The sequence below is a fragment of the Bombina bombina genome, chromosome 5 (genome assembly GCF_027579735.1).
Source record: "Bombina bombina isolate aBomBom1 chromosome 5, aBomBom1.pri, whole genome shotgun sequence".
Taxonomy (NCBI): domain Eukaryota; kingdom Metazoa; phylum Chordata; class Amphibia; order Anura; family Bombinatoridae; genus Bombina; species Bombina bombina.
Genome location: NC_069503.1, coordinates 708,430,302 through 708,457,992, shown reverse-complemented (window position 1 = coordinate 708,457,992; position 27,691 = coordinate 708,430,302).

Here is a 27,691-nt window from a genome sequence, read left to right as displayed (position 1 = left end):
CATGACGCAACCACAAAGCACACATTTAGATTTTATTCAGCACACAATAACAATGTAGCACAATACAACAACACAATGAGGATTTCACAACTACATAGGCAGGTTAATAATATCATGACGTCATTAGAAGATTCAACCATACACATCACAGATTCACCACTGTACCGCCCCTTTAGGAACTTTAACACTCAATACTACAATACAACATATACGTAAACCACACTTTTGAACAGCATTATTATGGAGATTTCAATGGGACAATTAAGAAATATTGTCCGATCGCAAATCACTTATATATATATATATATATATATATATATATATATATATATATATATATATATATATATATATATATATAATACTACAGATGGCAGCCGGAAGTTATTCAGTATTAGTGCAATTTTTATGGGACGCATACAATATTGTCAGATCTAAAATCACTTATATATACAATACTACAGATGACAGCCGGAAGTTCGGAATTATTATTGCGATTTGAAAGGGACGCATACAATATTCACATCTCGGCAATCACTTATATATATAATACTACAGATGACAGCCGGAAGTTATTCAGTATTAGTGCCATTTGAAAGGGACGCATACAATATTGACAGCTCGGCAATCACTTATATATACAATACTACAGATGACAGCCGGAAGTTCGGAATTATTAGTGCGATTTTAAAGGGACGCATACAATATTCACATCTCGGCAATCACTTATATATACAATACTACAGATGACAGCCGGAAGTTATTCAGTATTAGTGCGATTTGAAAGGGACGCATACAATATTGACTGCTCGGCAATCACTTATATATACAATACTACAGATGGCAGACGGGAAGTTCTGAATTATTATTGCGATTTTAATGGGACGCATACAATATTGACATCTCGGCAATCACTTATATATACAATACTACAGATGACAGCCGGAAGTTCTGAATTATTATTGCGATTTTAAAGGGACACATACAATATTGACAGCTCGGCAATCACTCATATATATACAATACTACAGATGGCAGACGGGAAGTTCTGAATTATTATTGCGATTTTAAAGGGATGCGTACAATATTTACTGCTCGGCAATCACTCATATATATACAATACTACAGATGACAGCTGTTACTTTATCGTTTACAAACAATATTGCAGCAACATTGATCGATCACATTCGATGCACATTATACACAACTATGCACTTTCATTCATGTTAGCCTGGACGTGTGCTTGTTACTATAAGATCGCGTTTAAGAAATATTGATTACGCATATGATCAAACATTACAAACATGCACTGTATGTGTGATATTTGACACTTTCACATTGAGATTAATTTGGGGAAAACAACATTTCAGCAAACAACAAAAAAACGCCCACTTTGAAAGCATTCGCGCCGCTCACATACAAACAGGTGAATACAATCAGCAATCATTACAAACTCACTACCATTGGACTAATCGTACTATAAATCCCCCAAACAACATGGCCAATGCATCACTTGTGATCCACATCAGATCAAGTGCTTACCTTGTTACGCTGTTTTGAAAGATGGATGACGATGACATGGTAGACGCTGCTGGTGCTGCTATTGGCGAACTAGCTGTTGGTCGAATCAGGCAGCCTCGGCGGCTCAGACCGAGACGAAGGGGTCGTCTGGTTCGAGGTCCTCCTGTCTACAGGGTGAGACCCACCTTGGAAAACATGAGCGACTTTGAGGTTTTTGATAAGTATCGGCTCGATCGCGAACAGCTCATTGGCCTTTACGAGCTTCTTAAACCTCATTTGGAGCCACGTATACAAATAAGGACTGCTGTTCCCCCCATGAGTAAGATGCTAAGCTGTCTATACGTCCTGGCCTCCGGGAGTTTTCAATCCGGAGAACTGTACATGCATGGCCTGGCTCAAGGTACATTCTCTGTGGTGTTTGATAACTTTCTGGACGCCATGGTACGTATCAGTAAGCAATACATAGGATTCCCACAGAATGATGGTGATTGGAGGCGCCTGAAGCGGGAATTCTTTGATATTGCTCAATTGCCCAATGTCTTGGGAGCCATAGATTGTACCCACATTGCGCTGCGTGCTCCAATTGATGACTTGCCCTTCAGAAATCGCAAACATTTTCATAGCCTCAACGTTCAGTATGTTTGTCACGCACGGATGAGGATTATGCATGTGTATGCGAATTTTGGAGGGGCTTGTCATGATGCCCGCATCCTCTCTCTGTCGTCCCTGTGGAGACAGTTTGAGGAAAGACAAATGCCCCCTGGTTATCTCGTTGGTGAGTATTTGTGCACAACATGGTTAATTAGTTTGACAATTGCCCCGGTATTTTTTAACTGTTAGCGTCATGTTCAGCTATAGGATGCAATTTAACCATTTGTTATTTACCGACGCTAATGTTTAATTTTATTTAAATGCAGATATGTAGCATGTCTTACCTTAAGTGCTCAGATAGAGAATGCAATGTAACCATGTAGTTAGCATTTTACACAAGGTTTGTTTTCAGAAAAATATGCATATGTAGCATGTCTTAGCTGAAATGGGAAGATATTATCTCATGCAATTTAACCCTGTCATTGTCTCTTTCCGCTAATGTCTAGTTTTATTTAAATGCAGATATGTAGCATGTCTTACCTTAAGTGTTCAGATAGAGAATGCAATGTAACCATGTAGTTCGCATTTTACACAAGGTTTGTTTTCAGAACAATACGAATATGTAGCATGTCTTAGCTGAAATGGGAAGATATTATCTCATGCAATTTAACCCTGTCATTGTCTCTTTCCGCTAATGTCTAGTTTTATTTAAATGCAGATATGTAGCATGTCTTACCTTAAGTGTTCAGATAGAGAATGCAATGTAACCATGTAGTTCGCATTTTACACAAGGTTTGTTTTCAGAACAATACGCATATGTAGCATGTCTTAGCTGAAATGGGAAGATATTATCTCATGCAATTTAACCCTGTCATTGTCTCTTTCCGCTAATGTCTAGTTTTATTTAAATGCAGATATGTAGCATGTCTTACCTTAAGTGTTCAGATAGAGAATGCAATGTAACCATGTAGTTCGCATTTTACACAAGGTTTGTTTTCAGAACAATACGCATATGTAGCATGTCTTAGCTGAAATGGGAAGATATTATCTCATGCAATTTAACCCTGTCATTGTCTCTTTCCGCTAATGTCTAGTTTTATTTAAATGCAGATATGTAGCATGTCTTACCTTAAGTGTTCAGATAGAGAATGCAATGTAACCATGTAGTTAGCATTTTACACAAGGTTTGTTTTCAGAACAATACGCATATGTAGCATGTCTTAGCTGAAATGGGAAGATACAGAATAATATAGAAAGTTATTTTTTGGATGTTTCTGACAACTTTTAATATGGATTATCGTTTTCCCAAAAAATATTTATAAAACAATATACTAGTTTAAGGATTCTGTTTGAATTATGTTCTGTTCAAAATTTATAGGTGATTCTGGGTACATGAGCCGGCCTTGGCTCATTACCCCCTTGCGTAGCCCGAATGATGTGTCTGAGGAGCGCTACAATAGGGCTCATAAGAGAACCAGGGCGGTGGTTGAAAGGATGTTCGGGCTCCTGAAGATGAGATTCAGGTGCCTGGACCGTTCTGGAGGAGCACTCCAGTACAACCCAAAGAAGGTGGCTAAGATCGTTGTAGCCTGTAGCGTCCTGCATAATATTGCACAGCGGGCTGGGATGCTGCAGGCCGTCCCGGTGGACAGAGACCTCCTCAGAGATGAGGAGGATGATCCTGTTCTAGAGGGGGAATTCCAGGACGAGGGACTTGATGTCAGAGCAGACGTCATCAACCGCCACTTTAGACGGTAAAGAATAGAAGTTACACTGGAGTATTTTCAATAGATGTGAACTCTATGGAAATGACAAGTAGAGAATTGTGCAAACATGTTAGGATTGATCAAATGTTAGAATAATTTTTAATTTTATTAATATAGGTGATGCTCTGGGCATTGGGTCCTATAGCGAGTCTTTGCCACCTGGTTTTTAAAGAGGACATCAGATGGTAAGTAGAAATGTATGGACTGTTGCTGGCATGAATTGTACACAAATACATCATATGGCATACATTTTCAAAAATAGAATTTTGTTTACACATTACTTAAAATGTACATAATCAGAAAGGGATACTCTAGAATGACTATGGTTCAATGTCACACAGAGGTTTGTTCTGCTCAATATGACTCATATTCACACTTGATAGAAAATAACACAGGTTCATACACAGGCTTAGTAAGCTAGTGACAGAAATTTATTATGAAATGGGGGGTGGGAGAGGGGTACAGAACTGATTCACACACACTTGTATGAATTCTTTTGAAAATATTTCTTCCATTAGGGAGATGACTTAATCTAAAGACTGAAAGGGAACAATTTGAAGCCTGACAGTGAAGATTGCCCAGACTGACAGTGGGGAAAAAGCCAAGATTGAAATTGAAGTATACCAATGGGATCATGTCTGGCATTATCTTTCAATTCTGCTGACCTTGAAAACCATACAAAGACATGTTCACATGGTAAGTGCAAACTATTTGATAGAATAAGGCTGTGGAGACATCCTATTGGAGACACTTAGATGATTTTCTATTTTGTAGATGGTATTTCCCAGTCCTCTATTTAATGAACTGATGAATAAGACACCTATTGAAGATCAACTGTTTACCCCTGAATTGACTTTCAAAGACCATGCATTGTCCAGGTTGGTGCATGCTAGTTAAGAATCACATGAAGAATGTTGATTATTGTTAGCTTACATACATTAGTCATACTTATTTCATCATTAGATATTTAGGGATCACAATCCAAAAAATGAATACATATTATAGTTGATATAGAGGTATTTTAATGGACATGAAATATTACATTTATGTTCAGCATACATATATTGTTGAAATGTGATATACATTATTATGTATAATTTGAATTTTGGATATTTAAATAGAATTTTGAATCAACAATATAATGGTGTATGTATTTCATTAATTTTAAATCAATTTAAGAATTATCTTTAAAAAATGTTGATCAAAGTTAGAGCATAGACACCATATGATTTTAAATGTATTTTATGAATATTTGACAACGTGTGTATTAACTTTGTTCCATTTTTATTATTTGTCATTTCAGATTGGCATCTGATGACTTCCAGGAATATTTAATTATTTTCTATTAAATTTATTTTTACATGTTAATACTAAACATTTTATTATTAAATACATTATTTTGAACAGATTCTACTAAATATCAATATAATCTGTAAATAAATAAAACTTGGACTCCCATGACTGGTAGTTGGCTATTTGACAAGCACATGCATAAGATAAAATAATGCATTAATATTAGAAAATAAAATGCTTCCGAGAATATTAAATTAAAATATATGTTATAACATTAATTGGGGAGTCAGATTCTTCAATGCTTTTCTATTGAAAATGTAGATATTAAAATTATTTTGGATATGTAGTAAAATTTTTATTTTTTAAACTTTTAATAAGGTGAAGTGGTTCAATTACATGAAAGTGACAGTGTTGTTGAATGTAAAAATAATTGTATAAGATCTTGTATCTTCCTTAGGTATCTCAAAACATTATTAGAAAAATTATTTAAATTATTACATTTATAAATGGTAGGTCATTTAACTTGATATTTTTCCAAAACTAGTTATTGGATGCCAGGTTAATCTATGTAATTTTCTAGTGGAGTCATTTAACTATACTTAGTAATATTATGTATTTATTACAATCTTACCTCTTGGGTTAGACATCAAATATCTATATAGAATGTAAATTCGCATTTTGTTTATTTTGTCAATGTTAAATCAAAATACAAAATGTTTGGGTCCTTAAAGGGACATTCACAAAGTATATTGTGTATAGATTTTTACAAATATCATACAAGAATTTAAACATATTTAGAAAGTACTATAGAATTACATTCAGTCTTTAAATATACTTGTTAAAAAAAACAACAATGCACATATCTTAGTCAATTATATAAGGCATCTATATGCAAACAACAATCAGCATCAAAATAGCCTATGTAGAGATGTATTTAATCCAAGAATATATATAATTACAATATAATGATTGAATAACAAAACATATTAAGTTGGTCAAATATAAGAATATTATACAAAATGCATACATAACATATAGCTTAATGTCCCTCTAAGCTGAAGGCTCAAAAAGACATCATTTAATAAATATATTTCAGTCAGTGTGTAAAACAATCTAGAAGTTAATCTAAATTTGCTTTACTCAGATGTTAGACTAATTTAGCAAAAGGAAGGTGCCTAGGTTTATGATATTTTAAGCATTATTGTGAAATGTTTCTTTAAAGGGGCATGAACTCAAAATATACTTAAAGGTAGACAGTTAAAAAAATACTGATTTATACATTCTGAATGAGTATACTATTTTAATCAACTTTAAAACTTGTCTCATATTATGAATGCTCCTTGTGATGTTGCTATCATTACTTTAAAAATAAGGCAGTAAATAGCTAATTTATTTGCTTCAGTACTCTGGACAGAACTTGATTGTTTGGAATAATTGATACAACAATCGTCAAGGACAACCCAGGTTTTTATTAAACAATTGTCCGTAATATAAAATATCATTATTGATTTGCAAAGAAACATAACAAGATAACTGTTAACATTTGATAATCGGATTAAATAATAAAGTTCATTAACATTTCATGCTCAATCACCAATGCTAAATTTGTTTGGACAGTGTCCCTTTAAGATATTTAAAGAGGGTATTTACTTATCTTCCTATCTTGACATACTTTGCTTGAAAAGCATATCGAGATCGGCTCAGTAGATGAAGATTGGTGGATGCACAGAGATGCCTTATGTGATTGTCTCAACCATGTGCATTTAAATTTCTTCTGTTGAGGATATATAAATACTAAGAGAAAATGATTTACATTTTAAAGTCTAAACAATCTTCTATCTCTACAGATCATTTGATACAATTGTTTGTAATGTCTCTTTAAAACTAAAGACGCCATTGCACAATAACATATATGAGCACTTCAGACAAATACAAGCTCGAGGTTTATTTGCTAATAACAAAGCTGTAGTTTAATATTTATAAACAGATTATCCAAGTTACTGACATTCTAACCTGAATTTTAACATTAAGAAATATTGCGTGGGAAACGCATCTTGAAACACCAGATTAGCATCTTTAAACATTAGAGTCTAATGTCACGCAATAGCACACAATCAATGTGCATTATATAATAGAGCAATGTCAATACTTCACAATAAATTTATTTAAAGAACAATAAAGACATACAATATTACATGTGTATTTGTATTAAAGAAACAGATCGTTATTAAACCGAGAAATGTCGACAACATTTAATAATGTGACAGTATTAGATTTTAAAGAGTATTTAATCATTAATATTTAATGGATCATGGATATTAAATCTGCGTCACACATATCCGCATGACAGGCCCATGAGTTACAAATAAGTCTACATGAAAAATGAAGTCACAGCACCACCAAGCGGTATGTGTAAGGAAGTTACTAAGATATGAAACATTAAGGAACGGCCAATCAGAGTTCATCACACAAACACAACTTGAGTCAGGATGGTCTCACAGACATTATAACAATATTTCAAACTTTTATCCAATCAGATGTACAGATAAATTGTCCCATGGTGCATCTCATGTTTACTTCACCATATAAAAGTCCATTACACGTTGCCATCTTTGTCAGTTCTCTAATGCCTGCTGGTGTATTTGTTTTTATATATTAAATATATATTATATATACGCAACTCGGCAGGCATGTCAGTTCCCAGGTTCACCAAGGAGGAGAGCGCTGCACTGGTCCACGCCGTCAAGGACATTTATCCCCAGCTGTTTGGGAACAAGAGGAGCTCGACAGATGCGCCTGTTAAGAAGGCCCTCTGGGAGTCTATCACCAATACGGTTAGATTGGTGTGTGACGTCCAGAGGACCCAGGATCATGAGGAGATTCGGAGATATGAGGTTGCGTTTATCGAAAAAAGTCAACCTCATAAGGGACTGGGTACAAGCCCGTAAAATAGGGGGCCAAAGAAAGGCCCCGCGGAAACTGTACCTACTCCCTTATGAGGTGACTTTATGCGAGCTCCTCAATCTCCGGGTCCCCAAAAGATTTAGATCCTCGCCATCCTCGGCCTCCTCTTCTTCCCTCCCAGCTGCGGGATCTGAAAGTCCTGACGCGGGGGCCAGGGCAGATGCTTCTCCGTCCGGTGGCCTGGGAGGAGATGGAGAATCTGAACCAGGTAATTATCCAACTTCATATAATATCTTAATATTTTTTTTTAATCAAAAAATGTGTATATAGTCAGATACTAAACCTATACAGATCTCACAACATACACTACATATGATGTTTAGATATCTTATTTTAGATTATTGACACATGAAATAGGAATGATGTTTCTTGCGCTCTACAGAATATGCGTCACAGAGCGGAAATGTAATTTCTCATCCACGTTAACATGGGTTTGCGGAAAGTGGCATTGCTTTATACATGTTGGTGAAATGACGGATGCGTAATTCCGCTTGGAATCATTGCGCAATGATCGCGAAAATGGCATTTATCATCCACGTTAACATGGGTTTGCGGAAAGTGGCATTGCTTTATACATGTTGGTGAAATGACGGATGCGTAATTCCGCTTGGAATCATTGCGCAATGATCGCGAAAATGGCATTTATCATCCACGTTAACATGGCTTTGCTGTAAGTGGCATTGCTTTATACATGTTGGTGAAAATTAAATGGGAATTCTTAGATTAGTGAAGAATACAGTATTCTTATTTTCAATATTATAGCTAATAAAAAACGAAGAATACAAATAAATTATAACATATGGCCATCAATTGATGATTATGAAATAACAAGCAGATATTATTAAAGATACAGTAAACAACACAACTGATTGAAAATAAGAGTCCAGGATATATTTATAATTAATTTAATTGAGGAAACAATTAACTCATGGGACTACCAAAGGATTAATATTTTTCAATTGATTTGTTATTAATGTAAATTTTTTTAACATGGCATGATTAGTATTAATGATATGCAATCCTCATTTAATATATTACAGATATGGATGTGGCTGCTGGATCCTCAAGCCAGGGCTTGTCACAGTATGGTATGTCTCTTTTTAATTGACATTTGTCTTAGAAACATGGACTGAACATTACATACTAAATACACATTGTTCAATATTTATATGTAATGTCTATTTAATAGATGAAAATTAAATAATTATTCGGATATCCTTAAATAACATATTAGATTTGAATTGCATGCTCAATACCATTCATTACATCAACATATGGAGTAGATAATTCATTAACAACAACATTGTGGAATCAATTTAATTTTAGATTAAAGGGATACTGAGCTACAATTATTAATATTGTCATTCAGATACAGTATGCAATATTAATAAACATAAAAATATAATACTATCATCATATGTGACATATTCTATTGCTAAATGTATTTTAAAATCAAGAAAGTACGTTTATGTGCATCTAAATTTTGGTTGACCAACCTGGGTTTTTATTGATGATTGGTGGATACCTTCAACAAACAATATTTATTGAATCCAATATTGCTTATCTGCCTTTAAGATTAAAATCGAGCAACATTCTAATTATAATAGGAGTCAATGTTAAATCATTTTGAACAGTTTGAACATAGAAATCAATTATTTAAATTAATCATGTCAGTGTCCCTTTAAGACAAAATAGATTCATTAATCTTTACATTATTTTTATTAAAAACTATTGATATATAATTCACATTCTCTGTTGGAGTTACTTTATAGATATCTGCATACTCTAACAGCACCATGATTACATATTTGTAATAATCAATTTTGTTTTGTATTGTGATAAATATGGGTTGTGTCCTAAACAAGATTACTGTACATTGCACAAATGGCTCGATGTGACACATGTGTTTGTTTAGATTTGTCAACAGATGCTCTTCAATATGTGGTTTGTGTGTATTCTTTTAACTTCTTAAGGACATATGACGGAATTATTCCGTCATAAAACAATTGAGCAAAGTGAAAGCTGTGTCCTTAAAGGGTTAAGAACATTGATCAATGGGTATATTTAGATATGCAATAGCAGAATCTGAGATGAATTTGATGTCTAATGTAGTCTGACATTAAACATATGTTCAATACAGATATTTTTACAGAATCCCCTTGATTCAATCAAGCATTTTCTGGTGTAATGACTGCTCTATTCTTCACATTTTAAAGTTGATTAATGTTAAAATTCGAGACAGATGTGATTTAGTGATATCCCAAATGTGTTTAATAATATATATCTATATCATTCATAGAGAGAGTTGGTGTGGTGAGCCCACAGGAATCCAGCAGTGACATAGAGCCGCCTTTGCGGTCTCCTGGTAAGTCCATTGACTCATTTATATGTAATTGAAGGTGTATTGCTAATCAATATTATGATCATGATTCTGATGAAGCATAACATTATAAAAATTCAAAATATTTCTCTTCTGATTATATATTAATTTTCTTTTAATATTGAACGATTAATAATTTCAACTTTATTAGTCTACACATTTGTTATTCCTAAGATGTATAACATATGTTTGTTTCCATTTGATTTTTTGACAACAGTCATCAAGTGATACACACATGAGAAATCTTAAATGTTCTATGTACTATGATTTTATGAATTTAACATTAATACAAACAATACATTTAAAATCAGATTCATTGACAATAACAAATCTATTGTCATTCGTATGCTCCATCAAAATGATGTAAATCATAACTTTGTGTGTATATCTTTAATGCAACATTGATGTGCGTATTTGAGCAACAGTAACATATGTTATAATATCTGATCTTAACGTGTACACAACATGTTATGTTTTACAGAGATTGATGTCACATGTGGGACGGAGGAGGAAGAGGCTGCCTTGGAGTCTGATGGTATGTGAAATATATCTATCATGTTTCCAACATGTTTCTTTTTTGGAAATCATTTTATTGAAGACATTCAAAGTCTACAGCTTTTGCCCTTTAAAAAGGAATATTATTTGTCTGTTCAAATACACTACTGCCCCCTTTCTATATCAGGCAGCATGAAAATCTGCTTGTATATTTTTTATTAAAAATTTATAATTCATGCCATCATTATGTCACATGCATATTCCAGGCCAAAACACAATAATAAGGTTAAAATTGTACACACAGTCATTGATATTCATCTGAGTGCCTATATACATACCATATCCTCATTTCAGAATTGTTTACAAATTCAAACACACTTCAAAGTATATTGAAAACATAATCAATTTGAAATGCGTTGATTTGATGTCAGGATGTATGAGATGTTAATATATTTTCTTTACATTTTCAGATGGATCCACCACTTCTGGTCATCTGGTTTCCGCCCCTGCCCAGCCACAGACCCCTCCCCATGCACACACCCCTGACCATGGCCAGACCCCTGCACAGACCCAGAGCCCTTCCCATGACCAAAATCCTTACCATGCCCAGACCACTGCCAGCCCTTCCCATAGTTCATATCCTGTCCCTCCCAAAAAACGCCCATACACCCCCCTTCGCCGCTCTCCCCGTATTCTGGCCCGTACAGCTGCCCAGACCCAAACTCCCCACTCCCCAGCTGTACGGCCTACCCCGGAGCGGCAGCTCAACACTCCCCAAGCCATTAACATCCCTCCCCAAGCCACTCCCATCCCTCCCTAAGCCAATCCCATCCCTCCCCCCTGTCTCAACCTTCATTGTCCTGTGTGTCGGATTGTCCTTCCCAGGCACAGCTGTAAGTATCATTCTAAATACACGTTATAAGATACTTAAAGGTACAGTGAAGTTAAATTTGTTAAATTCTGATTCAAATCCAGCATGCAATGTTAATCAAATTTATAATTTAATACTCTTATGAATTATTCGTCATTGTCTTGATATATTTTTTGAAACAAAGTAATTCCTATAATTAGTTTAAACAATAAAATAAATCTGGCCATCATTTCTTTATTGTTGGATGAATGTATCCATCAACCAGCAGGCACAAACAAAGTTGATAAACAAATATTGGCTTCCATAAAAAGCAACATTCTTGCATTCTAAATATAGCTTGAGAATTAAAACATATAATGAATATGTGTAATTTATAAAGATTTGTCATGTCATGCTCTATCTGAATCAGTCCATTAAATATTTAGGTTCAGTGTCCCTTTAATTGGATATCACTACATATACCAAACACCACTACTTGGATCCAACTATTTATGTACAAATGTTGATACATTATCTCTTGTCTAACCCAGTGGGAATGTAATTTCTTCAGGTTGCTATGTTTACACAGCTTGTCCTCAATGCCAAAATGTTTAAGGATAGGTGTGCCTACCACAGTCTAAATTTAATTTTTAAATTGCTGATGTAAGTACAATGTAAATCCTTTAACAAGATTTGATACACTCAAGCTGTATAAGTGGATCATCTAAAACCAATTAAAGGGGACAACATGTTTGAGTAACATGTCCCTTTAATGATTTCTGTCTGTCTGAATAACCTAATTCATGTGTAAAGAATAAATGTAAACTAATTGATGTAAATAATTATTTGTCTTTATGATGACAATGTATGTAGTATAAATATTTAGTCTGTTGTGTAATTATCTTTAATATTTAATTTTATTTTATTTTAGGCTGTGACTCAGCATGGCTCATGCTAGAAGGTATAGCAAGAGTAGAGCAGGCCGTGTTGAGGAACGCAGCTGTCCTGAGAGGGATGAACGACACCATGCAGGCCCAGCTCCGGGTTCAGGACTTGACTCTGCGTGCAATTATGCGATTAAGTTCAAGGCCTGAATCTGGAGCTGGACATGCACAGGACAATGAAGAGGATGACCAGTAAGTGGAGGATCTGGATATGCTCCATGGTGGCAGATAAGAATCCTCCGTCCACATGTTGAATTTGTATTTTTATTGTTGCCATTTGGCCTTTTTAAAAGTTTATTGTTGTGCCTGTTGCACTCTTTTACCTTGTCATATGTCTCCAATGGGGCTATGCTGGCCCTTGGCAACTCTCTTCATGGACTGTGATGCACTGTGTTACCTTGTCATATGTCTCCAATGGGGCTATGCTGGCCCTTGGCAACTCTCTTCATGGACTGTGATGCACTGTGTTACCTTGTCATATGTCTCCAATGGGGCTATGCTGGCCCTTGGCAACTCTCTTCATGGACTGTGATGCACTGTGTTACCTTGTCATATGTCTCCAATGGGGCTATGCTGGCCCTTGGCAACTCTCTTCATGGACTGTGATGCACTGTGTTACCTTGTCATATGTCTCCAATGGGGCTATGCTGGCCCTTGGCAACTCTCTTCATGGACTGTGATGCACTGTGTTACCTTGTCATATGTCTCCAATGGGGCTATGCTGGCCCTTGGCAACTCTCTTCATGGACTGTGATGCACTGTGTTACCTTGTCATATGTCTCCAATGGGGCTATGCTGGCCCTTGGCAACTCTCATCATGGACTGTGATGCACTGTGTTACCTTGTCATATGTCTCCAATGGGGCTATGCTGGCCCTTGGCAACTCTCTTCATGGACTGTGATGCACTGTGTTACCTTGCCATGTGTCTCCAATGGGGCTATGCTGGCCCTTGGCAACTCTCTTCATGGACTGTGATGCACTGTGTTACCTTGTCATATGGCTCATATATTCCTTATTTTTACAAGATTATTTATAAACGTTGTGTATGTTTTCTTACATACTAATAAAATACATTTTATTTCACAAATCTTTGTCCTCATTCTTCCTGTTATTTTTTGAAAGCTCTAGTTTATGTTGTTGATCCTTAAAGGGACCTACCAAATATATTTGTTATAATAAAATCATATATGTAAGACAATAGTAAATGACTTTAAGATTAACATCTCCAATGTAATCTTATTATTTGTCTTTATATTATTTTCTCTTAGCTTTATCATTGCCTGATTATGATTAGCATAGTAATTTCTTTATATATGTATATATAGATTGGTATTTGTGTATATATGTATATTTCAATGTTCAGATCCATGTGTGTATTTAGAAACTCTGCATGAATTGATGCACCTTTACCAAATGATCTGAGTATTGATACAATGATATAATCCCTGTAAAGTGTTAATTTTATTGAAATAGTATTGTCTATGTGTATGCTCTTTTTAAAAATCAAAATAATGTCCCTTTAAGTGATGTTGATCACAATTGTTAATGAATGTATTTCCATTTGTAAAGCGTTTTTGTCCTTTTTACAAGAACAAGGACATATAATTTTATTAATAAACAATCTTATTGTAATGTTGACAGCACCTGTATTTCATTTTAAAATCTATATTATTGTAAAAGTGTAACCAAATAAATCTCTGTGTGTAATGCAAATAATTTAGATGATGAATATTAGTTAACTAATATGTTAACAAAATACATCTCCTCCCATATATGGTTATAGGTAGGCTGACAATAATTAAACTTGAATAAATGACACGTTTAATCAATACATGTATAACTATTGTTATTCAACAACAATCCAAACATATCTTAAAACATCAATGGCATATGTATTTCTCATGTGTATCTTTTAAATGTTAAAGATATACACCATAGCTATAGTTCAAGGGACAGTCAAGTCCGAAAAGATGATTCATGATTTGTTGTCATTCCTAGATAGCAATCTACACACATACTAGTTCCTAAAATATAAATACGTTTCTTAGTGATATGCCAAGATGTCACTGAGTCCTTGTATTGTCTGCGGTTTTTCAGCGATCTCGGATGCGCCATGTTGCTTAAGACGTCACCTGCCAGGCTGTCCAATGATTCCTTGTATTGACTGACGTTCTTACGTGATCAGGAATATGCCTTTTATTGGATTGCGTTTTGACGCGATCAAGGATGCGCCTTTTTTTTTGGGCGTTCTTACGTGATCAATAATGTGCCTTTCATTGGATGGCGTTCTTATGTGATCAAGGAAGCGCCATGTTAAGACGGCACATGTAAAGGTAAAAAAACGTCTGATTGGATTACGTAGTCCCGCAATATTTGTGCACGTTAAAAACGTTTGTGACTGCAGCCAATTTTAAAAAGCTTGCGAATATGTATTATTTGCATCATGTTACATTGTTGACCCGTAGCTGATAAAGACCACCACATTCTCTTTTGCTGGATGTCTGGTTGAATCAACGAACGAAAGCTAAATGTTTTCATGCATAGGATATTTCTAGGCAAGTGCAAATCTCTATAGTACATGTTTAATATGTTTGTCAACAATATGTTCCTTTTTCTGAAAAATTAATGTTGTGTTTAATGTTGAATATATCTAATTAATAAATATGCGCTATTGTGTTTGAATAAAGTAATCAATATGCATTTATCTTTATCATATGCTAAATATATGATGCCGACTTCTAAATGTAATTTCGTTGTATATTTTATTAAAGGTTCATTAGACACTCACATTATAAATCAAAAGCTTTGATTTTGTCTCTAGTTAGATAGTCCATTGTTTAACCAATACGTTTATTTTTTCTTCTGTTCTAAGAAAATGTAAGTAATTTTCTGACTCCTCGCAAAGCCTCTGAGTTTCATGTGAGTACCATCTCCAGCTTTCTCCAGTTTGTGTAAAGGGTCTTTTCATATGTTAATGATGGGGTATTGTGTTGTTTTACGGTTGTAATGGGGGTTCATCTATATTTTCAATATAGCTAACCCTATTTTATTTTCAAGTGTTTGAAGCTTTTTAATATTGATATCAGTATATGTTAATCTTGTTGTTTGTAGTAGTGTCTATTACATACAGTTATGTTAAAAATATAGGATACTGTCCCTTGAATGCAAATGTTGTTTTTTGTATCATGTATGAGATCCACATAGTTTAATCTTCAAATATATTATTGTTAGCATATTTTCACCCCCCCCCACTTCTAAAAGGACTTTAAACCATATTCATTGTTAAAAAAAATGTCTTTACAATAAAATATTAACACAATAATGTCTCTTAAAGAAAATAGACTTTATTTAACACGTCAATATAAATGTGATTTCAATATTTATTTTTTAACAAAGTACATGTAGATATACCAACAAGCTTCAAATATGTGTTAGCATATGTAATGTTGTTAAAGGGACAGTTTAGAAAAAAAATAATGTTTTTCATTATTCTAAAAGTCAATTCTGCAATATCAAGGATATCAAATGTTTCTCAACAATTGAACATTTGTCTGGGTTTATTTAAATTTGCTATCTAAACCTATGAGGTTGGTGTGCTCATTTCTTCAATCTTGAAGAGTGCTTGTAATCATTATACAATTTGAGCACTAGAGGGCATTTGGATAGCATTTGTATATGTAAAACCTTGTGCTCATACAGCATATTATTGACCATGTATTGATCATTGATATCTAAAATGTTGTTATGTCAGAACAACAAATAAGTGGTCATTTTTCATAGTCATAGATACAAGGGTAAGCACATAAGTCACACATGTATTTCTCCATGTTTTGTTGTTTCAAACTTTATAATGCGTAATACAGTGTTTTCTTTGTAATCAATAATTTTCTGACTGTCCCTTTAAGCTGTGTTATTGGCATTCAAACAGTAATATGCCATCATGGATAATTGTTATGGTAATTTAGTTAGCGATTCGGGAAACAGTTTGGACATCACATCACAGAAACCAATCAATATCATGAACAAGGATAGGTATGTGATGATGTGGTTTTCACACACTTATAACCCACACTCTGCAAACAATCTGCCTCCATGGACCCGGTCCCATAGAAGTAGATTATATACAGAGTGTGGTCCACAAGTGTATGAAAACCACATCATCACATACCTATCTATTACACATTAAATTAAAAAAACCAGTGAAGAGGAAAAAAAATACTTACTTCCTCTTCCTTCCCCTCTTCCCACGGGGCTGAGGCTCTGGGAGAGGCAACTGCCGACTCCGAAGAGTCCTCCTTGGAGCTGTTGTGGGAAGAGTGGAAGGAAGAGTACTGGGACGACCAAGGTGAGGAGTAGATGGCTGAGGAGGAGAAGATGGATGAGGAGGAGAAGATGGCTGAGGAGGAGTAGATGGCTGAGGAGGATGAGTAGATGGCTGAGGAGGAGGAGTAGATGGCTGAGGAGGATGAGATGGGCCGGCAGGAGGAGATGGCCCAGCAGCAAGAGGCCCAGCAACAAGAGGCACAGCAACAGGAGGTAGACCAGCATGCGCCTCCCGGAAAAAAGTGAACATTTCTTGGTGAAGCTGAAACATTCTGGTTTGTCCTTCTTCTATTCTATTCAGTATGTTGATGATTTCATTTTGTCCTTGAATAATTTGATTTTGGCCATCAAGTATTCTGTTGCGTCCTTCTATATTTTCTATCCGGGAGGTACACATCTGGTCTATGTAGTCCAGTAGAACCCGCACCTCCGCTATTTCCTCTTGTTGTGCTTGTTGTACCCGTGCACGGCGGGGTGCCCGTGCACGGCGGAGTGCGGGTCTTTGAGGGACCTCGGGTTCCGCGGGTTCCGCGGGATCCTCCTGTGCTTCCGGGGCCTCTTCATCATCTCCCGTGCGCTGTTCGTCACGGGGGGCCTCTTCCCTCCGAAGTGGAAATTCCTCACCACCACTCTCATCCCGGGGAGATGCAGGAGGCTGTGCTGCCTCGTCCCCAGACTCTGTATATTAAAAAAAAAAGAAAAAAAGAAATGTATATATTAGCATATTTGCAAATAAAGGTTTAAATGACTTAGCTTACGATACAATTACAAATGCAGAATCATTAATCCACTTTGAAATCTAACAAACAATCAATACGATTTCCGCTTTTTATAAACCGTGTTTGTGATATCTGTGGTCAATGTGAATGTTTTTGCGTTTGTTTTCAGTCTGTTTAAATGCACACCTAACCTATAGCCTAGATACTGATGTAACCGCAAAGTAATTGAATGCGTGTAAACAACGTTATAGCATTAATCTGATCCTTAAAGGGACATGAAACACAATGTTTTATCTTTCATGATTTAGAAGCATACATTTTGTATCAACTTTCGAATGTACTTTTCTTATCTAATTCGCTTAATTCTCTGGATATTCTTTGCTGAAAAGCATATCTAAATATGCTTCTAAGATGCTGATTGTTAGCTGAATATAGCTGCCTCCTGTGATTGTTTTACCGTGTGCATGGCTATTTCTTCATTAAAATATATCTCAAGAATGAATCAAATTAGGTAATTTAAGTACATTTGAATGTTTTGTCAAATTGTATTCGCTACCTCAATCATGAAAGTAAATGTTTGCGTATAGTGTCCATTGAAATACATTCGTATGTGAAATTATTGTTCAATAAGCTTACCGTCAGATGAGAGTGGCAGGTTCCCGGTATCGATTCCTCCGATACCGACTACTTCCACCTCGGAGATGCTGGGCCGCAACATTTCCTCCCATCGGCAGTACTCTATTTCAAGGGCAGGTCCGCCACCGGTTCCTGCGGCATGTCGGGCCTCCAGGCTTAACTTTTTTTTCAGTTCCAGTTTACAGTCCCGGTAGCGATGTTTGATCGAATCCATATCTCGGTTCCGGCCACCCACTGCATTGACTGCATTCCTGATCTCGTTCCAGAGCCTCCTCTTGTCAGTCAGGGTGGTCTTTTGGTGCTGCAGCATCCTATGCCTGGCCATATAGGCCTCTACGAGGGCCTCCTTCTCCTCCATCGTAAACCTCGCCTCCCTAGTCGCCTTGGCCTTCCCCTGTGACGATGCCCTCTGTTTCCCGGACTGTGAAGCCCTACTCTGACCGCCACTGGGCCCAGCCACTTGGTCATCTTGAACCAAGTGGCTGGGTCCACCCACCGCTTCCACCCCCGCTTCCTGCCCCCCTTCCTGCCCTGTTCCTCTCCCCCTCCCTCTACTCCCCCCTCTACCTGTCCCCTGCCTGGCCTCCATCTCTTCCCTAAACTAAACCCCAAATAATCAAACAAAAAGTGAGTGTGATGAAATTAAAGGGGGGCAAAATAAAGAACTAAAAAGACAAAAAAGGTGCTTAAAGTGTGAGAGGGATGTAAAAAACAAAGAGGGTAAGGAGTATTTAAATAAACGAAAAGAATAAGACTAAAAGGAGGATATGTAAACTAAATGTAACTAGGGGATGGGTATGGGATGGGTATGGGGTATGGGATAAGAGTAAATGGGATGAAAGGGAATGGGACTACAAGGAATGGGGTATGGAGTGTAGTATGAGGGGGTAGGGGGTATGGAGTGTATGTAGTGTTATTGATAAGTGTATGTATGTATTGAATGTGTTTGCGTGTAAATGTGTTAAGTGTACAGAAAAATCACTCGCTCACTAACTCACACTACTTCTAATTATCACTAACAAACACTCCCACTAACGCTCACTAACTACCACTAACTGACGCTCCCACTAACAACTCTCACTAATAACTCCCACTAACTCACTCACGCTCCCACTAACAGACTCTCTCCCACTCCCACTAACTACCACTAACTCACTCACTCTCTCACGCTAACACTAACTCACTCTCAAAAATTCTCAAACTCTCTATTCTTAAACCTCCAATCTCCAAAGACCCAACAGCAACACAGTCAAAGAAGCCCTGCTTGTGTGGTGCTTATATACCCTGTGTAAATATTTAATGATGTCCCAATTTCCGTTGTAAATAGTGTTCAGGTGTGCTTTATTAGCAATTAATATTATTGCAATGTGTATTAAGTGTGTGAATTTGCGCATGCTCATTTCGATTTGGTATTTGTGGAATGTGTAGAATGCGATGATGTTATAGTGTTCGTTTTAGCTTTCATTGTCCAAAAGTATTCTTTTTAAATGTGAATTTGCGATGGTGTGTTGTTCGTGAAGTGTTGTATATGTATGTTTGTCATAATATATAGTGATATTGAATGCGATTTTGTTTCGAGTGTATGTATATATTTTTTAATCCTTGTTGTTATTTTGCGATTTTCCGCATCTTAAAGTATATGCGTATTCCCCGTATAAAATTGTATTAAAACATCCCCCGCTTGTGAATGTGTAATGCTTGTGTGCTTTGTTGATTGATTGTTGTTGTGACATTTGCGGCGTGTTATTGTTGTGCATGATGTGGTATGCGTCATATGACCGAGCTGTACGTATTCTCTCGAGATCGAGTGTTAGGTGAAAAAAGCAATTTTTTGCATTTCCCATTGATCTCTATGGGAGACTGTCTAACGCGGGCAGTATTACGCGTGTGACATACACGCGTTAGGAGCATCGTTAGATGGTCTTATTTTAACTCTAAATACCGGAGTCAAACAATGCCGTGCGTTAGACATAAACACGCGTGGCGTTAACAACCCATCTACCGCCGAACTCCAAATCTAGGCCATAGCCTCCGAAGAAGCAAAAGTATCAAATTTGTAAAATTTTGAAAAAATATGAAGCGAAGACCAAGTCGTCACCTTGCAAATCTGATCAAAAGAAGCCTCATTTTTAAAGGCCCAAGTGGAAGCTACAGCTCTAGTGGAATGAGCTGTAATCCTTTTAGGAGGCTGCTGTCCAGCAGTCTCATAGGCTAAGCGGATTAAGCTTCTTAGTCAAAAAGAAAAAGAGGTTGCCGAAGCCTTTTGACCTCTCCTCTGTCCAGAGTAGACAACAAACAAAGCAGATGTTTGACGAAAATCTTTAGTAGCTTGTAAGTAAAACTTTAAAGCACGGACCACGTCCAAATTGTGTAACACAAGGATGGAACAACAATCTCTTGATTGATATTCTTGTTAGATACCACCGTAGGTAAGAACCCAGGTTTGGTACGCAGGACTACCTTATCCGTATGAAAAATCAGATAAGGAGAATCACATTGTAAGGCAGATAGCTCAGAGACTCTACGAGCCGAGGAAATAGCTACCAAAAAAAGAACTTTCCGAGATAAAAGCTTGATATCTATGGAATGAAGAGGTTCAAACGGAACTCCTTGAAGAACCTTAAGAACCAAGTTTAAGCTCCATGGTGGAGCAACAGGTTTAAACACAGGCTTGATTCTAACTAAAGCCTGACAAAATGCCTGAACGTCTGGAACATCTGCCAGACGCTTAACTAGCTGACAATCCTTTTTCCAAACCTTCTTGGAGAAAAGATAATATCCTAGCAATCCTGACCTTACTCCATGAGTAACCCTTAGATTCACACCAATAAAGATATCTATGCCATACCTTATGAAATTTTCCTGGTGACAGGCTTTCGTGCCTGTCTTAAGGTATCAATAACTGACTCGGAGAAGCCACGCTTTGATAAAATCAAGCGTTCAATCTCCAGGCAGTCAGCCTCAGAGAAATTAGATTTGGATGGTTGAAAGGACCCTGAAGTAGAAGGCCCTGTTTCAGAGGCAGAGACCATGGTGGAAAGGATGACATGTCCACTAGATCTGCATACCAGGTCCTGCGTGGCCACGCAGGTGCTATCAGAATCACCGATGCTCTCTCCTGCTTGATCTTGGCAATCAGTTGAGGGAGCAGAGGAAACGGTGGAAACACATAAGCCAGGTTGAAAGACCAGGGCGCTGCTAGAGCATCTATCAGTGTCGCCTTGGGATCCCTGGACCTGGATCCGTAACACGGAAGCTTGGCGTTCTGGCGAGACGCCATGAGATCCAGTTCTGGTTTGCCCCAACGATGAATCAGTTGTGCAAATGCCTCCGGATGGAGTTCCCACTCTCCCGGATGAAAAGTCTGACGACTTAGAAAATCCGCCTCCCAGTGCTCTACACCTGGGATATGGATAGCTGATAGGTGGCAAGAGTGAATGTCTGCCCAGCGAATTATTTTTTAAACTTCTAACATCTCTAGGGAACTTCTCGTTCCCCCTTGATGGTTGATGTAAGCTACAGTCGTGATGTTGTCCGACTGAAATCTGATGAACCTCAGAGTTGCTAACTGAGGCCAAGCCTGAAGAGCCTTGAATATCGCTCTTAGTTCCAGAATATTTAATGGAAGGAGAGACTCCTCCTGAGTCCACGATCCCTGAGCCTTCAGGGAGTTCCAGACTGCACCCCAACCTAGAAGGCTGGCATCTGTCGTAACAATTGTCCAATCTGGCCTGCGAAAGGTCATACCTTTGGACAGATGGACCCGAGATAGCCACCAGAGAAGAGAATCCCTGGTCTCTTGGTCCAGATTCAGTTGAGGGGACAAATCTGTGTAATCCCCGCTCCACTGACTGAGCATGCATAGTTGCAGCGGTCTGAGATGTAAGCGTGCAAACGGCACTATGTCCATTGCCGCTACCATTAAGCCGATTACTTCCATACACTGAACCACCGAAGGGCGCGGAATGGAATGAAGAACCCGGCAGGAATTTAGAAGCTTTGATAACCTGGACTCCGTCAGGTGAATTTTCATTTCTACAGAATCTATCAGAGTCCCTAGAAAGGAAACTCTTGTGAGTGGGGATGGAGAACTCTTTTCCTCATTCACTTTCCACCCATGCGACCACAGAAATGCCAGTACTAGGTCCGTATGAGACTTGCCAATTTGGAAGTTTGACGCCTGTATCAGGATGTCGTCTAAATAAGGGGCTGCTGCTATGCCCCGCGGCCTTAGGACTGCCATAAGTGACCCTAGAACTTTTGTAAAGATTCTTGGGGCTGTAGCTAATCCCAAGGGAAGAGCTACAACTGGTAATGCCTGTCTTAAAAGGCAAACCTGAGAAACCGATGATGATCTTTGTGTATCGGAATGTGAAGATAAGCATCCTTTAGATCCACTGTAGTCATATATTGACCCTCCTGGATCAGTGGTAGGATGGTACGAATAGTTTCCATCTTGAACGATGGAACTTTGAGGAATTTGTTTAAGATCTTTAGATCCAAAATTGGTCTGAAGGTTCCCTCTTTTTTGGGAACCACAAACAGATTTGAGTAAAAACCATGTCCCTGTTCCTCCTTTGGAACTGGATGGATCACTCCCATAACTAGGAGGACTCGTACACAGTGTAAGAATGCCTCTCTCTTTATCTGGTGTGCAGATAATTGTGAAAGATGAAATCTCCCTTTTGGGGGGGAAGCTTTGAAGTCCAGAAGATATCCCTGGGATATAATTTCCAACGCCCAGGGATCCTGAACATCTCTTGCCCACGCCTGGGCAAAGAGTGAAAGTCTGCCCCCTACTAGATCCGTTCCCGGATAGGGGGCCGTTCCTTCATGCTGTCTTAGAGGCAGCAGCAGGCTTTTTTATCTGCTTACCTTTTTTCCATGTCAGGTTTGGTCTCCAGATCGTCTTGGATTGAGCAAAAGTTCCCTCTTGTTTATTATTAGAGGAAGTTGATGCCGCACCTGCCTTGAAGTTTTGAAAGGCACGAAAATTAGACTGTTTGGCCCTAGATTTGGACCTGTCCTGAGGAAGGGCATGACCTTTTCCTCCAGTGATATCAGCAATAATCTCCTTCAACCAGGGCCGAATAGGGTCTGCCCCTTGAAGGGAATGTTAAGTAGCTTAGATTTTGAAGTCACGTCAGCTAACCATGATCTAAGCCATAGCGCTCTGCGCACCTGTATAGCAAAAACAGAATTCTTAGCCATTAGTTTAGTCAAATGAACAATGGCATCAGAATAAAAGAATTGGCTAGCTTAAGTGCTCTACGTTTGCCAAGTATGTCATCCAATGGAGTCGCTACCTGTAAAGCCTCTTCCAGAGACTCAAACCAGTACGCCGCAGCAGCAGTGACAGGGGCAATGCATGCAAGGGGCTGTAGGATAAAACCTTGATGAATAAATATTTTCTTAAGGTAACCTCTAATTTTTTATCCATTGGATCTAAAAAAAAAAAGCACAACTGTCCTCGACAGGGATAGTAGTACGCTTTACTAGAGTAGAAACTGCTCCCTCCACCACCTTAGGGACTGTCTGCCATAAGTCCCGTGTGGTGGCGTCTATTGGAAACATTTTTCTAAAAATAGGAGGGGAAGAGAACTGCACACCTGGTCTATCCCATTCCTTATTAATAATTTCTGTAAACCTTTTAGGTATTTGTAAAAACATCAGTACACACCAGCACTGCAAAGTATTTATCCAGTCTACACAATTTCTCTGGCACTGCAATGGTATCACAGTCATTCAGAGCAGCTAAAACCTCCCTAAGCAACACACGGAGGTGTTCAAGCTTAAATTTAAATGTAGAAATATTAGAATCAGGTATTTTTCCTGAGTCATTAATATCACCCACTGACTGAAGCTCTCTTTCCTCAGCTTCTGCATATTGTGAGGCAGTATCAGACATGGTTCTTAAAGCGTCAGTATGCTCTGCATTTTGTCTCACCCCAGAGCTATCTCGCTTACCTCTAAGTTCAGGTAGTCTGGCTAATACCGCTGACAGTGTATTATCCATGACTGCCGCCATGTCTTGTAAAGTAAACGCTATGGGTGCCCTAGATGTACTTGGCTCCATTTGAGCGTGAGTCCCTTAAGCGGGAGTCAAAGGGTCTGACACGTGGGGAAAGTTAGTCGGCATAACTTCCCCCTCGTCAGATACCTCTGGTGATACATTTTTTAAAGACAGAAAATGATCTTTAGTGCATAAAATGAAATCAGTACATTTGGTACACATTCTAAAAGGGGGTTTCACCATGTCTTTTAAACATAATAAACAAGGAGTTTCTTCTATGTCAGACATGTTTATACAGAATAGCAATGAGACTAGCAAGCTTGGAAAACACTTTAAACCAAGTTAACAAGCAAATATAAAAAACGGTACTGTGCCTTTAAGAGAAACAAATTTTGTCAGAATTTGAAAAACAGTGAAAAAATTCAGTAAATCAAACAAAATTTTTACAGTGTGTATAATAGGCTAACAGAGCATTGCACCCACTTGCAAATGGATGATTAACCCCTTAGTTCAAAAAACGGATCAAAAAAACGAAATAGACGTTTTTTAACAGTCACAACCAACTGCCACAGCAAGCTGTGGCCCTACCTTCCCCAATAAACCACTTTGGAAAGCCTTTGGGCCCTTTAGAGATGTCCTATAGCATTCAGAGGGCCTTTGAGGGAAGCTGGATGTCACAGTTTTTAATTTTAACTGCACCAACTGTAACTTTTATACTACAACAGTGGAAATTGTTTCTAGTCAAAATTTAAGCCAGCCATGTGGAAAAAACTAGGCCCCAATAAAGTTTTATCACCAAAGCATATATAAAAACGATTAAACATGCCAGCAAACGTTTTATATTGTAAATATCATAAGGGTATTACCCCTAGGAGTAAGCATGATACCAGTCGTTATTAAATCACTGTATTCAGGCTTAACTTACATTAATCCGGTATCAGCAGCATTTTCTAGTGTTTTCCATCTAAAAAAAAATTATAACTGCACATACCTCATAGCAGAATAAACTGCACGCCATTCTCTCGCTGAAGTTACCTCATCTGTGTAATCCCCTCAGACATATGTGAGAATAGCAATGGATCTTAGTTACAACCTGCTAAGATCATAGAAACCTCAGTCAGATTCTTCTTCTATTTACTGCCTGAGATAAAATAGCACAACTCCGGTACTATTTAAAAATAACAAACTTTTGATTGAAGAAAATAAACTAGCTATATTTAACCACTCTCTCCTACAACGTCCTTGCTTGTTGAGAGTTGCAAGAGAATGACTGGCTATGACAGTTAGGGGAGGAGCTATGTTGCAGCTCTGCTGTGGGTGTCCTCTTGCAGCTTCCTGTTGGGAATGAGAATATCCCACAAGTAATGGATGATCCGTGGACTGGATACACCTTACAAGAGAAAGCCAGGAGTTAAGAGCTTTCTGGGCTAATGCCGGTTCATAAAGCTCTTAACTACTGTGCTCTAAAGTACACTAACAACCATAAACTACCTATGCACCCCTAAACTGAGGTCCCCCCACATCGCCGCCACTCTATTAAATTTTTTTAACCCCTAATCTTCCGACCGCAAACCGCCGCCACCTACGTTATCCCTATGTACCCCTAATCTGCTGCCCCTAACACCGCCGACCCCTATATTATATTTATTAACCCCTAATCTGCCCCCCACAACGTCGCCGCCACCTACCTACAATAATTAACCCCTAATCTGCCGACCGGACCTCACCGCTACTATAATAAATGTATTAACCCCTAATCCGCCTCACTCCCGCCTCAAAAACCCTATAATAAATAGTATTAACCCCTAATCTGCCCTCCCTAACATCTCCGACACCTAACTTCAATTATTAACCCCTAATCTGCCGACCTCCTAAAGCTAACTCTAACCCTAACCCTAACACCCCCCTAAATTAAATATAATTTAAATCTAACAAAATAAATTAAATATTATTAAATAAATTATTCCTATTTAAAGCTAAATACTTACCTGTAAAATAAACCCTAATACAGCTACAATATAACAAATAATTATATTGTAGCTATTTTAGGATTAATATTTATTTTACAGGCAACTTTGTATTTATTTTAACCAGGTACAATAGCTATTAAATAGTTAATAACTATTTAATAGCTACCTAGTTAAAATAATTACAAAATTACCTGTAAAATAAATCCTAACCTAAGTTACAATTAAACCTAACACTACACTATCAATAAATTAATTACATACAAATACCTACAAATAAATACAATTAAATAAACTTACTAAAGTACAAAAAATAAAAAAAGAACTAAGTTACAAAAAATAAAAAAATAATTTACAAACATTAGAAAAATATTACAACAATTTTAAGCTAATTACACCTACTCTAAGCCCCCTAAATCAGCCAATCAGATTCAAGTTCAATCCTATTGGCTGATTGGATCAGCCAATCGGATTGAACTTGAATCTGATTGGCTGATTCCATCAGCCAATCAGAATTTTCCTACCTTAATTCCGATTGGCTGATAGAATCCTATCAGCCAATCGGAATTCGAGGGGCGCCATCTTGGATGACGTCCCTTAAAGGAACCGTCATTCGTCGGGAAGTCTTCGGCCAGGATGGATGTTCCGCGTCGGCGGGATGAAGATGGATCCGAAAGAAAGAAGATTGAAGATGCCGCTTGATAGAAGACTTCAGCCGGATTCAGCCCGCTTGGGCCAAGACTTCAGCCGTGGATCATGGACATCTTCAGCCCCCACTTGGATCAAGACTTCAGCCGGATCATGGACATCTTCAGCCCCCACTTGGGCCAAGACTTCAGCCGGATCATGGACATCTTCAGCCCCCGCTTGGGCCAAGACTTCAGCTGGGTCATGGACATCTTCAGCCCCCGCTTGGGCCAAGACTTCAGCTGGATCATGGACATCTTCAGCCCCCGCTTGGGCTTGGATGAAGACTTCGGAGCCTGGACGGATCGGTGATACCCGGCGTGGTGAAGATAAGGTAGGGAGATCTTCAGGGGCTTAGTGTTAGGTTTATTTAAGGGGGGTTTGGGTTAGATAAGGGGTATGTGTGTGGTGGGTTGTAATGTTGGGGGGGGTATTGTATGTTTTTTTTAAAGGCAAAAGAGCTGTTTTCTTTGGGGCATGCCCCGCAAAAGGCCCTTTTAAAGGCTGGTAAAGTAAAAGAGCTTTTCTATTTTAATTTTAG